Raw genomic sequence first — 15,209 nt, 5'->3', positions numbered from 1 at the left:
ACATTCTGCATGCTTTTACGATGCAGTTTCTAAATCAAACTTTATTTGTGTGATTTAACCTATCACACATTTGTCATTATTGTAAAATGATGTCACAAATCATTCTCAGCGTAAAGTTGTCGTAAATAGCAGAGAGATAACGTCTATGCTCTGTCACTATTAAGATTGCCTTTTCTAGCATCTGGCTACTGACAGCTTCAACTGTCTGTATTGAGTGTCCAAGTGATCAGTATAGGCCCCTGACATCACACCAATGGTTACCCCCTGGCATTGATTATACATTATGGCTTTGATGTGGACACACAGCCAGCACAGTTAGGTCAGCAGCAGAATGATCTTTTCCAATCCTGCCAGGGGCTTCACTCTTGGTACGCAGCCTTCTAGCTGCACATGCCGAGGCCACTAACACTGAAGGCAGCTCTGCCCAGGTAACTCTCCACGGTGCTAAAGAAGCATTAACTTTGCCACTTCATGTTGTTATTAAGATACTTCGATCGTCCAGTACAGAAGGAAACATCAGCCTTCAGACAGCCCCAAGTGTTTAATGCCAAAATTATATTGTTTCTCTTAGGAAAATGTTAACGGTTGTTAATGGCTATAGTATTTAATGTTATGTTATGTGATGTTATAGGTCTTTAAACTTTGGAATGTACCCATATGACTGCCCGTGGTTTTATTCCCAGGAAGGAAAAACTGTTTAAGCACTGGCCTGGAAGCGTGACGTCTATGTGTTGCATTTCCAGGCTGTCATCATTTAAAAGTGCAAGAAAGTATGGAAACCTCAATCCTGAGCACCATAGGGGCGGGTTCTGTGACCGTGGGGGCATGGTCGAAGAAGTGGCTAAAGAAAATAAAACATTCTCAGCTAGATTCATCAAAGACCCGTTTTGCGAGTCTTTAATAGCGATTCATAAGGAATCGCTATTAAGGACTTGCAAAACGGGATTCATGTAGGAATTGCAAAAAATATTGCGATTCAACATCTTCCTTATTTGCGATTAGCAAATTGCTAATCGCAAATAAGGAATAACTCCCCATTCATTCCTATGGGCCTAAAGGCCCATAGGAATGAATGGGGAGTTATTCCTTATTTGCGATTAGCAATTTGCTAATCGCAAATAAGGATGCGATTTTAAGGGTGCCAGGGGTGTCCAAAGGACACCCTGTAGCACCCCTGAAAAGCAAATGTAGCCAGATGTTGCGCACACACATGTCCAAAGGACATGTGTGTGTGTAACATACCACTCAGAAAAATGCACTAAAGTGCATTTTTCTGAGTTTTCGCTATTTACCACGAAGTTACAATTCGTGGTAAATAGCGGCCAGAAATAGCGAATTCGCTAATCGCTAATAGAAAATGGTTAATGAATTGCATTTAAGGAATCTCAAATAGAGATTCCTTAAATGCTATTCCTCGCAAATATGCGATTTCACAATTAGCGATTTTTGCATTTGGGATGATGAATCCCAAATGCAAAAATTGCACTCGCAAAGGGCCAGATTCTCAGAATCTGGCCCTTTGCGAGCCGAATTTTCGTTCATGAATCTACCTTTTTGTGATTATTTTGTTCTTTTTTCATGTTGAGTATATGGATATAAAACAAAGCACACACCTTAAATAAAACATAAATGCAACTTTAACTAATCAGTAGGAAATGCACTCTTCTAAGTTTCCTAAAGTCAGTTGGTTTTTGCGATCATAGCTGGTGTGTGTATGTGAAGAAAAGGTCCTATAACTGAATTCTGTTTGGCGCAATAGGGACGAGTGACTTGTGCACTTACAGAGCCATGAGGTCCTAGCCTGTGAAAGAGAACATTGTGAATATGCAAATCAGTATTTTAAAATGATAACACACACAGTATAAGACAGCCTCCTGCAAAATTATTTAGTCCAAAGATAAAAAAGTACTTACAAAACATTTTTATGCAAATTATTTAATGTTCAAGTGCTTTTAAAATATATATTCTAGCAATATATTATCAGACTATACTTAGTTCAACGTTTTATAAGTGTCGATTTAAAGGATACACTCCACAACTCAGCAATTTTCTGCAGTTTTATATAATGTGCACTAGGCCCAAAGGCATTGAATCAGTTTGCATGAGCATCTGATAAACACTACAGAAGGTTAGGTTCTGTTTTCTTTTAGGCACATGGAGATTTGTTATTTTACCCCGAATCAAGGGAAGCTGCGCAGATGCCAGGACGCGAACATGACTCCCCAGTTCCAAAGTTGTGACCATAAGGCCTCATCTTCTCCCTTACATTAGTATTCAAAACGAATAAATCTTTCTCACCATGAAACTTCAAGTGACTTCAACACTTAAACCCTATACAGGCTCCCAAGCAGTCTTTACTTGTGGTGATTAACCAGTTGCACTCATTTACATTTCTAGGTAGCAGCCAACTTGGTATGAAGGCCTTTTTCCTCTTTAGCACTATGTCTCTTCCTTGGCTTCACAGCGCAAGGCTGTAGAAATCATTGATGCTACAGGTGTAGTGGCACAAAGGCTCAGGAGTGTGAGGGGCCAACAAAACAACAATTATGGCTGTTTGGTTTTAAGTTCCTTTCTCGCTTGCATTAGGGCCCAGTGCACACTGCGGAGAAATAGCCCAAATGAGGGGAAATTGAAACAGAGGAGACACTTTAGTTTGGGGGTCATAGAGCTGGAAGGCAGAGGCATGGTGCAACATTGGGGCCTATGTTTTTAACAAAGGGCAGAGTAGACGGTAGTGTAAGAGCACCCACAAATATGACTGTCGTACTTTGCAAAAGGGGCATCTGGACTAATTTCCCTTCCTATCATTAGACAGATTAGAATGATGGCCAGGAACAGTGGGGAAGAGGTGAAAGAGGCAGAGGTTGCTGCCTGCTGTAACTATCGTTAGTGCAGCAGGTACCGATGCATTGTGGACCAGGAGTGTGGGGGGCCTACAACAACCCAAATTTGGCGAGCAGTTTTTCTTTGGTCAATTTCTGTTTTTCTTTGATTAATTTGTTTTTTTATAAGTCTCACGTGTAGTGGTTATTATAAGATATATGAAAAGTGCCCCATGTATGGTCTCATAAGTCATGCTATCTGCACTCATTCCTATCCCTTCCACTCCCGCCATCCTTGTTTTGGAGGGGGTCCCACTTCAAAACGTTTTGCTTAGGGGTGCTCTGAGCAAAAAAGTTTGAAGACCACTGTGTTACGTTATGTTACAAAGACTGTAGGACACAAATTGGCAGAATCATGCTACTGCTTAACTATCTTTATGGTTACAATAATCATGTAATTTATAAGGTGCAGAAAAACCTTCACTCAGCTAAGGGCTACTGCAAGCAATGAAGATTATTTGTAGCACAAGGTTTTTAAGGCCTTCCTCAAAGGCATTAGTCGGTCAATATGTCTGTGATCATCTGATAGCAAGTTTCAAATTTCACCACTGATCTTTGCCTTTTCCTGAATGCTTTTTGGAAGAATGAGTAGATTTGTATACTCTGGTGTTAGCCAACACCTTTGGATTGTAGTAAATGATATATAGCGGCCGACTGTGATGTGGCCCGTAAAGGCTGCGACCAATGGCCAGAGCCTTCCAGGCTGCATCGTAATCGGCTGAAATTTTTTTTTTTCCGAGAGCCGCATTAAAATGCTGGCAATTGGAAACTAAACCAACCGGACATTCCAGTTGGCTTCCGGAGAGTTCAAGGAGCCTGTCGGCAGTCGGAACAGCTCGTAATCCCAAAGGGCTGGCCTTTCCGCCCTTGGGATTACGATGCACGGTCAGCGTGTTTGGGGGCCCCCAGCAGTACCCCTTTTGGTGCATGGCCTCCGTTTGGGGGCCGGAACGCGCACCTATAGTGTCCACCTGTTGATCTCTGCACCCCATGGCAGGTACCACGGGTTGCAGGTAAGAGAAACACCTCCCCTTTCCCCATGGGAGCATGTATTACGGACGGCTTGCAGCTGCAGCTGCTTCCTGCATAGGGAAATGCAGAAATGCGACCAAACAGAATTCGGTCGCATCCTAATAAGGCAGTCGTGACCGCCGACCAGAGGTCGGTCAGTCCCAGGCCTGCGATGATGTCGGGCAGATTTAAGTCCGCCCGGCATCATAATTAGCCCCTTAGTGTACTTACTTATTGCCAGACCTTTTCATCCATTGGTATGTTGCTCGGTTATTCACATTTTTGCCTATTAGAGCATACAGAATGGGGCAGTGGGTCAGTCTACTTCTACAATTGAAAACTTCACTGTGAGTGCTCACATTCTGTACCTTCACAAGGAGCACATCTGCACAGCAAGTAGTTCCCTCCAGTTCATAGAATACAAAGTGTGGTTTTGAGATCAAACAATATTTTTTGCCAGGGCTTAGCAGCTTGCACAAAAATAAAGTTTTACAAAAGAAATGCCAAAACAAGCATTGGCAAAGGCACAATGTTGTAAACTAGGGTCAGACCTACTGGTTTTGCCAGTGCTTCTTGCTTCCTAATGGCCAGAGCATCTTGCATGATTCTTAAGTTGGAAATGAGTGCCTCACTTGTATTATAGCACCGTCAAACAGATACTTATGAACCATAGTAATAATTTCAAATGTAATCTTTGAGAGTACTGAGAGCCAATGTAATTTATGCAGAGTGAGTATAATTAGGTCCAGGCGTAATTTTACTCTTTGATGCGCAATTACCGATAATAATGCAATTGTGACTATTTGCCTATTTAAGAGTAATGTAGAAGAAAACATAACTACCGCAATAGCACACTTACTGACCGCGAGCGGCGGCTTGTGCTCACTATTTGTGTTCTGCTGCATTTAACACTGTTTCTTAACACAAAGTGCATTCTAACGCAAATTCTGGACGTGAGTGTGCATTTTTGTATTAAGAAATAGTTCTAAACTCAGATTTACTCTTCTCACATAAATATGCATAATCTTGCAGAATGTTTAGGTAATTCTGCGGAATTATGCTACACTGAATTATGCGAGTTAAGCCCACCCCTAGGTATAACTGGAGTTCAAACTGCTCTGGCTGAAGAATTTTGTCAAACTTGAAGTTTTCTTATGCTGGTTTTCGATATACACATTTCAAATGAATTTATATAGTAAATTATACCCCTGACTATGACTCTTGCAAAAGTAGTTTTTTTTAACTTTTTCTAATTTCTGAAGTAGGCAGTGTCAACTCTTGTGTATTAGGTAGATTTTATCTACAAGGTGGACATAGGAAAAACTAGAACAGGAAAGCAAGGAAATTATTTAAAAGAAGCAATTGCAAAGTAAGACTGAGATGTAACCGTAACCTTAGGAGACTTGTCTGCTGAAGCGGATTGTAGATTACTTTGTTCTTTAAAATGGCTGTTGTACAAATGGCGACTAAATATAATGGACTTCGAGAGTTCTTGGATGCGCTACATCAGTTCCGTAGAAACAAGGCAGTGCTGAACTGGATTCTAGGGAGAGTGCAGTTGAATGTTTGTGTCAATACAGTTTTGCCAGTTCATTGAGGAAAGTCATGTTGTGTGGAGAGTTGGGTGCGCTGTGTAACAGAAAAGTTGCCAAAGTAAACAGGGAAATGGAGTAGTGAAAGGGGAGAGGGAGATTCATCCAGCAGCCTCACTGATTATCCCACACACCACTCACACACACTGAGACAGCCACACACGCACACACAGTGCCAGGGCTGGACTGGCCGCACCAGGCATTGGGCGTTTCCCCAGGAGGCTGGAAGGGTGGAGGTGGTTTTGCTGAGGTGGGGCTGGTTTTGTTACTGCGGGTCGGTTTTGCAGCAGTGCTGCAATATTGACCCCCAGGAACAAAAGAAACAAACAAGCGGTTCCAGCCTCCTGGAGCCTGGCAGTGTTTCCCCAGGGCTGGTCCAGAAAATTGCCAAGGCTGCTTAGGGTTTCCAGTCCAGCTCTGCACAGTGCAATAGAACCGGGCATTATACAGACATTCGGAAACATTAAACTGTTAAAACAGTATTTCAGGGTGAAACATGATAAATAGATCGTACAAAGTGGGGAATCTCAGGTTGTACAGTTTGCAGCATTCAATTAGAGGGTTAAACGGATTTCTGCTCAAGCACAAGAATGAAATTAATACCACCAATGATCCTAATTAAAGACATATGTACAGGTCATTAATGCTGATGATAAGTAATATGAAGTATTGGCGACCCGATAGGGACTGAGACATTTATTACGTCTGTCAAGGTGTTCCTAAGTTACCAGGAATGCTTAATTTAAGATGGTGGCTGCAGGTGGGGCCCATCGGCACTCATTTTTGGGGGCCAGGACTTATGTTACCTCATCAGACTTAGGCCCATAGCAAGAGAAAGAAAAACACTAAAGGGTGAAAGAAGAAGGAAGAGAAAAACAGAAAAACAGTGACAAAGAAAGAAAGCTAGGATGAAAAATATCCTGCAAGAGTGAGATAAAGGTGCAGGGAGTGTCTGGTGGTGGATTAAAGAGGCTTATAGAGGGATGAGATGCATAAATAAAATGAATGTTGTTGCGCGCGCTGCATCGCCAAATGGGATGCAGCACGCGCAATCAAATTAGTTTATCTATTTATTTGTATACTTACCTCCATTCGGCCATAATCCGGAGTTTACTATCCCTCACCCTGCCCCTCCCCTGTCTTGCATCACCGCCCGGCAGCATTCCTTCAAGGAGCCGCTACTGATGAGATGGAATCAAGACTACGCAACCATGATATTCAGCATCCCTGAGACTCGATAGCGCCTGTCACTGGCTTCTGAGCAAAGCTTTCGGACCCAGCACTTATCACAGTGAGATTCTATGTAATGGTTAAGAAGTTATGCTATGTTGAGACTATCCCTCAGGATGGACACAATGTACTTCCGATGTTCAGGAATGTAGTTGCTGTTGTATTTATTTAGTTTATATCCAAAACATAATTTACAGTATTAAAAACAACATTTAAAATGGCACACAAACAGAGAATTCATACAGGTTAAAGGTTTCCGACACCCTGACTAATTACAAGAGTTGGAACACCTTAGTCAGAATAGCTACCCAAAATGTAATGATTTATGCCATACAATAATTTTATTCAAACATAAACTTAACCATTGGAGCTTGAAATCCATGGGTCCTGAAGATGCACATTCAGTCCTAAATATCGTTCTGATAGCAAACATATACTGTATATCAGAATGTTATTGTGAAATTACAACCTACCTTGAAATCCATGGGTCCTGAAGATGCACCTTCAGCCCTATGTATCAATCTTATAGTCTGTATTTTTTTTCTCAGTCAATCTTATAGTAAACATATTCTGTATATCCGAATTTTACCGTGAATTTACAACCTAACATAATGTACATTAATAGAAAAAAAAATAGTTCGATTAAGGAATCATTTTTGTAAGCAAACTCTCGGGTCAAGTTTGCGCTCTATAAAACTTAAAATAAATAAATAAATAAACTATTTCAGTGTTGTGCTCATTAATGTAACCACTCTGCTCATATTACATTTGTTTTCCTCTTTTAAAACAATGCAATAATTGTGATTACTGTTCAAGAGCCTGTTTTGACGAACAAATAAATTAACTCTTTATTGATAGAGTCCAAGGTAGACATAAACGTGGCCAATTATCTCTTTGGCCTGACCACACAAGCAATATTCTTTTTGTCCAGGGCTGGCTGGACTGCGAACAGCAACCAGGGCTGGCAGATTGCTGCTCGACTGGCCCTGGCAGTATGGTGAAGTTAGGGGGGTGCTAGCAAGAAGCACCACTCCCGCTTTTGTTACAGGGGCCGATATTGCAGCACTGCTGTAAACCCGCCCCCAGGGGCAAAACCGGCCCTCACACCTCCGGCCCACCGGGAAAAAGCCCAGCTCTGCTTGTGTCCTTTATTTCAAGGGATCTTTATCTCAATATCCAAGCCATGATCCTACAAAATGCAATTTGGAGGGAGTAAAGTACCCAAAATCTCATAAGTTCTGATTTTAGTCTATGATAACCCTATAATGCAAGATTTATTGAAGTTCAATTTGACCCAAATCTGCCAGGAAAGAAATGTCCCTAATTCTGTTGTTTAAAGTATTTTTAAATTGCACATCCATACCACCATTACAGGCTATAAGTCTTTATGAAACCATTTAAGTATTGTCCTCAAATATGCACAAATATTGTAAGACTTTATCTTACTTAAAAGATTTCTTATTTAAATGTGGCTTTTAGTGAACCCTTTTCCACCCATTCACCTTGCATCAAGTAGGTCAAGCATTATTGGTTGACCACTGAGGACATCCACATAATTTCCAGCTCGAGACAAGTCAGTGTCACCCCTCAAGGAAATCCATTTCACAGGCAGAGTATCCAGCTTTGTATTTATGTTTACAAAAGATGCTACTGGACCATATCACAATATTAGACCAACCTCACTCCTACGTGCAGTCATAGCGTACTCAATAGTTCTCCCATTAGAGGCCAAGAATGACTTTGAGCCACCAAATACACTCCGGAAGTACTGCTGCTGATCACTTAATTGTTAGCCGCAGTTTAAACTCACATTTATTTAGATACCCAGGTACGCATATGCCTTTATTCATTGAATTTTAGCGTCCTTGATGCACAAGATGAACTTGGCTCTTGTCTGCGTAAAAGCTATCACTTTAATATAAGACAGACTGATCAACAGCAGGCTTTTTTAAATGTAGGTCTGTATCTTGGTCAATAGTCAATGAAGACCTATCAGTGGCACCAAATCATTGGCATGGGTCCAAGATTTGCATTTTGGTGGTGCACTAATCAACCCCATTCTTCACGTTTCAGCTGCATTTGGAGAGAGTGAGACAAAAAAACAAATGTAGCAACAAAGTGATTGCTTTTTCTACACTTTCTTTGAGGTGATGTGAACAAACTGCATTTAAATAATATCAAACACGGACACAGATGACAACTAGAAACACCAATGGCAGATCAGCTTCAAACTGACCCCAGTTATGAAGGATTTGTGCTTCTGTAAACATAAGCTTTATGGTTTAAGTCAGGCCACTGGAATTAAGCGGCTGGGGAGCACCACATTATGCAGCAAGGCTGACTAAATTATGCAGCAATAAAAGGCAAATTTTGTGATTTAACGCCACACATTATTTATAATATTACTTAATTATTTTGTCATTTTTACGTCTCACGCCTAGCGATACACTGCGCAGCAAGAGTCCTTTTGTCCAGGTTTTCAAAATGGACCTGGGAAATGCACACGCTCGTGCGTGTTCATTTGCTATGGTCTTTTCTGATTGGGCTTGTAGTGCATGTTGTTTTGTCACAGAACACGCAATAGGCCATAGGCGGTCGCGTAGCTCCGCCCATGGCCTATTGGTGTCTGTTACGCGCGCCAAAGCCCATATGTTTTCAATTATCGTGCCCAGACACGGGCGCGATAATTGAAAACATATTGCTCGCAGTGGCACGCGCGTGCGCACCACTCGTGGACGTGTTTTTTTTTCAATTGCGATCTCTTTCACAATCACTTTGCATGAGTCTAAGGCGCTTTAACTGCGAGGCCCGCCGCATGCCCCGTGTGCGGCGGGCCCAATGCCACCTGGGCTCGCCGAATACTGGGCACGCGGCGGGCCCAACACTTCAGTGATGAAAATAAAAATGCGCCCAGGGCCTGCCGCTTGCCCCATGTGTGGTGAGCCCAATACCACCTGGGCCTGCCGCACACCGGACACGCGGCCTGCCCAACACTTCAATAATGAAAAAAAGAATGCCCCCAGGCCCGCCACGCGCCCCGTGTGCGGCGGGCCCAATGCCACCTGGGCCCGCTGCACACCGGGCACGCGGCGGGCCCAACACTTCAATAATGACAAAAAATGCCCCTAGGGCCTGCCGCATGCCCCGTGTGCAGCGGGCCCAATGCCACCTGGGCCCGCCGCACACCAGGCATGCGGCGGGCCCAACACTTCAATATTTAGTTTTTTTAAATGCCCCCAGGGCCCACCGCGTGCCCCGTGTGCGACGGGCCGAATCCCAGCCCCCCAGATTAGCTCTTAAATTCACACCACTAACTGGGATTTTTTCAGACTAATCCTGAAAGGATCTCAGTTTAGAGGTATTTTCGGTAAGCATGTCATCTCATTCTAGGAGTGGAGTGAAGCTTGGAATGTGTAAATCAGTGATTCACCCATGAACACTACTAGTTTATTAGGGAATTGATGTACACTGAGTATTGGTAAGTGAGGAAATTTACTTTTTTTTTCAAAGGTGCAGACAATAGCTATCGTGTAGCCAGGTGTAGTCAGATAAATACATTTCGCAGAAGTGCTAGCGGTATATAGAATATAATAAGGGTGGGTATATAGAATATAATCAGGGTGGGTTTCTGCCAGAAAGTATACCAGTAAAAAAGAACTAACATCTAAGGGGCATATTCACAAGGAGCTATCGCTGAATTAACGGCACTTTTGCAAGCCAAAGTCATGATAAATTTACACCCCATTCGCAAGCTGGTGCTAACGGCCCCATCACCAGTTTACCCGCGATAGCAGCCGCAAAAAACATCGCAACAGAGGACCCCCGCAATTATCGCTAATGAGATGCAGAGTAGGCGTTGCCCTGCCAAAAGCAGTGACAACACCACAACATTCACAATGACCAGACATAACCTAAAAAAAAAACACAAAACACTTGATAAGCCGTGTTAGCAGCAGGACATTTACACCTGCTCTGACCTGGTGTAAAGTCGGACCACAGTCTGCACCACAAAAGGGATCACAGCCTACAGCCACACCTGAAGACAAACAGATGCCATTGAGCAACTGAACATGCAGCACGGACACCCAAAAGGGCCACAACACCCACCACACCCAGGCCCGCAATACCCCCGCACCCTGGGCCCACCCCCAAACCTGGACCAAGAAACTGCATACCAACACCATGAATCACAAAACAAATATGTTGCCTGAGGTCACACAAGCAGGAAAATCAACACATGCGTGGCCAGAAATTGGAGAACCAGTCATACAGCAATGCAATCACCAACACAAAACAACATACAAACAAAAAACTAAAAAAACATTCGGATGAGTCCTAGCGGATCCTCACTGGACAATCCGTAGGACACAGCCTGGAACTCTAAATCCAAGAGAAGAAGGTGCGCCATGCGCAGAACAAAGGAAAGAGAGGGAGAGAGCGAGGGAGGGAAATGGAGTAAGATTGCAAAGCAGCGCTAGGCCTTTCAGGGCACCTGGCTCCACATGCCAACATGTGTGTCTGTATCTGTTATTCAGCGCCAAGATACCCATAGTGGTGAATGTGCGCTTTACAAATACACATGTTATGTATCGCCATCCGTACATCATGAGCCCAAGGCCGTGCCCCAATCTCAGCGCCACAGCCACATCACATTAAAAAAAAGTTGAAGACAGACAAACATCAGGGATGAAATCTCCATTGTTCCAATGTAGAAGGCGGAAGAACACCTGCACCTCTGACCTTGGTCAAGAACGCTCCTGAAACACCCTGAGAGAGATGCCATGGCAGATGTGGATGACTCCCACACCACGCATAGCACAAATGAACTATCTGACTTATCCACACCCAGAAGCGCCTGCCTGAGGGACCCCCGCATGGGATGCCCTTGACACTCACCGAAACAGCAACCCATTCAGCCCAACGTTGCACACACATTCGAATAATTGCCCGGAGCTGTGGCATATCCTCCACACAACTCCCGCAGTTCAGAAGAGTGCCAGTTCCACGAGACGCACCAAGGCAATGGCAGGCCATATCGGGCACATGCCCAACCCCCGTCATGTGGAACACTGCGTGCACATATGCTGCATTTACTGGGTGCAGTGCCACTGGCAGTGCTGCGGAACAGTTACTGGCTCAGCTTCCGCATTGCCTACGTCACCTGCATCCAGCCCTGGTTCCACTGCCGAACATGCACATTCGAGTGTCCCATTGAAGTCTGCCTATCCAACACAACCGTAGATTAATTGAACTATGACTTGTGTCTGCGCCCCCTGTTGGATCATGAACAGGAGTGTAACCGAGACAGTCGTGCATGGGATGATTTGACATACTGCTTATGTATTGGCAGTTGTGCATGGGAGATTGCACAATTCCTCGTATGCAGTGACCACATAGAGGCGCTCTCCTATTGGGCTGCAATGGGCTGTTTTGTGGATTGGTGAAATGGCGTGGGCTGAGCACACCTGCCCAGACCAGTTAATGGATTGGCTCACCTTGGTGTTCCCTGAGCACGACAACGACGTACTATTGGAACACATTACACATGAAGCTACGCGGGCATTCATGGAGGAGTAACTCCGTACCTGCAGCCACGTACGATTTTTACCCACAGCACAGGTCCCAAAAACTTGTAGCATTGTGGGGATTGCTCACATATCCCACCACAACAGTGGACATGTCTGCCATCGGCCGGACTCTGAATGCATGTGCGTGGAACAATGTGTATGTACACACACCTGTATAAGGTGATGCAGGTCCATGATTGGAGCAACACAGCGTCATTTTGCAACGTTCCCAATTGAGACATTCTGCTTGGGGAAGAGTACACACATGGCAAACTAGCACGACATGTGAACCTGTTGGACCATTTCACCTGATCACTGTCAGCAGAGCAGGCAATCGCGCACTCCGGTGGCAGAGCACTATGCAGATACCATTGGCAGTGAGTCGTGCCCCCTCACACAGGGCAATGGGCAGACGCCAAACAACACCTGACTCATCCAGCTAGGCAAGGTGGGTTGGGAGCGTTGCCATCAGTGATGATTTTTGGCCATTGTTGCAACAACAATGTATCAACCTCAACATGTACCCATGCTGCGTGCAAGTGTCATAAGCATGTCCCTGCCTGTTGTGGCCGTTGCCTCGTCCGTACTGACACGCACATACCAATGAAGTCTATTTCACCCCACTGGTGTCTAACTGTGAGGTGTGTTGATTAGATTGTCCACTCGTGTGCCACAATGAGCATCGTCCCTACACAGGGAGGGACTGACTGGCACATGTACAATGTGGTGTGTCCCTTTTGCAAGTTCCACCTCTGTGAGCCAGACATTGTTTTGGGATAGGTGCTGGCCGACATGTGCACTTACGTGACTTCAGCAATGTGAGTATGGTGTACAACCTCTGACCATGTGGAGCAATGTCATACATCACAACAGAATGTGTCAACACAGATGTGTGTAAGTGGGCATGCGACGTGCTGTTCTGTTGTCACATGTGATGTGGGCCACCTCTCCTGGCCTGCTACCGATTTAGTCAGTACTACCCACAGCCCTATTCAACACATGGACGTGTGCCTAGTTTGGGGGGTCGTGAGATTTTGTTGATGTGCAATGGGGACACAGCTAGTACTCACCTTCACAGTCAACCAATTAGCCATGTGTCTCAGTGATACACATGTGCATAGATGTAAGTAACCATGGTGTACCTTCATGTGCAATCAGTGTCCCTACATCCAGTCATACTTCCATACGTGAGTGAACATAGTAATGACACATCTGTGTGATTTAAAATGTTTTATTCACATTCAGGTGACTGACGGAGCTGGTGCTGTACAAGGCCATCCAAGCCCACATCACATGGAATCCCAGTGGTCGGCTAAACACAGTCCTTGGGGATTGAGAAGTGATTAGGAAGTGGGAGAGTGCAGTCTGCAGCAGGATTGCTGTGTAATTGGCCAGCAGTGATGAAATGGCAGTCCGTGTCAGGGTCCGGGTGCATGTCGCAGAGTGTTCCGGGGATCAGTAGGGGGTGTTTCCCAGGGCATGGTGCATGGGTCATAACCAGGCAGGAACCGGACATATGGCAGTGATGGATGCTACTGCCTCCTTCCTTGCAAAGTAATTCCCATCACCTTCTTACTCCACTGATACGGGTTCTGTGTCCGGGGTGTCCGGTGTGTGTGGCGGGTGATGGCTGCATCACTGTGTGCCACTGACAACAGACTGTGAAGATGATGGTGTAGCATCACTGTGTGCCACGGACATATCAGGACTCGGAGCTGTGTGTGTAGATGTTCCCGCTGCAGTCATCTGGAACCGGCTCAGTGACAGAAATGGCAAGATGAAGTACTGCACAGCATTGAGGTTCCCAGTTACAACTTGCTGGTGTCCAGCTGTGGCAGGCAGACTTCCAGCCTGCATCTGCTCCATGGTCTCCATTGACCTCTGCATCTGTGTCAACTCAGTGCTCTGATCGCTGGTGCCTGTCTGACCACACAGTTCTTGTATTAGATTCATTGCCCCAGCAAGGTCAGCCAAGGTCTGTGGTGGAGCATGGTGCGTACAGGGGGTGTCTGAAAGGGACTGTACGAGGTCCCTGATAGGACTCAGACACTGACGTATGGCATCGAGTTTGGCTGCCATGAGTTTGAAGCCCACCCGCAGCTGGTCAGCTAACTCTACCTGGCAACGCCACATACGTTGTTGGAAATCCATAAATTGGTCTGGGGGTTGCTGGGAGAAAGCCGTAGTGATGTGTGTTTCCTGCTGTGTGGTCTGTGCAGGTGGTGGGCTCACCTCGGGGCAGATGGCCTGCCCTGCTTCTGGGGATGGGGTGTGGAGGCTATCTACGATCCGTTGGGGGGTGTCGGTGCAGATGACCAGGGGGTCCTCTTTATCGTCACTGAAGATATGTCTAGTCTGCTCTGCAGGAGGTGTTGTTTGTCCCTCTGCAATGTGAAAGGGGAGATGCAGGTTAACAGAGTTGTACATGTATGTTGGAGATTTGCAGGGGTTTACGTTCAGACTGCATGCCAATGTACATTGTGACTGTTTTGGTGTAGCTGGCTATTTGATGGCAGTCAGTGTTTTTTTTGGCTACATGACGGATGTGTGGTAGTACACGTGCATTGTCATCACACAGTGTCATGCAATGCCTGGTCTGAGTGGACAGTTACTATGCATGTACAGGACCTGTTGTGAGTCGTGTCCTATGGGTCTGGTGTGTCACTTTGTGCCTCATTGCCGTCATTGCTGATGTTCTGTGATTGTTATGTGTGTGTGCTGCATTGTGGGGAGTTGCCCGTGCAGCTCTAATTTCGTGTAGCCTTCTCTCTTTGAATTGTGTGCTTTTCGGGGCCTGTTTTGGTTTTGACTTGGGTCATATGTTCTCTCGGACAGATTTTGTGGCCTGGTGCATTGTTCGTCTGCTACGTGTATTGTACAGCATGGGTTGTGTGTGCACGTGGTCATGTCGGAGTGTGACCTGCTCC

Source organism: Lissotriton helveticus, chromosome 3_1 (assembly GCF_964261635.1).
Source record: "Lissotriton helveticus chromosome 3_1, aLisHel1.1, whole genome shotgun sequence".
Taxonomy (NCBI): Eukaryota; Metazoa; Chordata; class Amphibia; order Caudata; family Salamandridae; genus Lissotriton; species Lissotriton helveticus.
The sequence above is the reverse complement of the archived record's forward strand: the minus strand, read 5'-3'. Positions refer to the sequence as shown.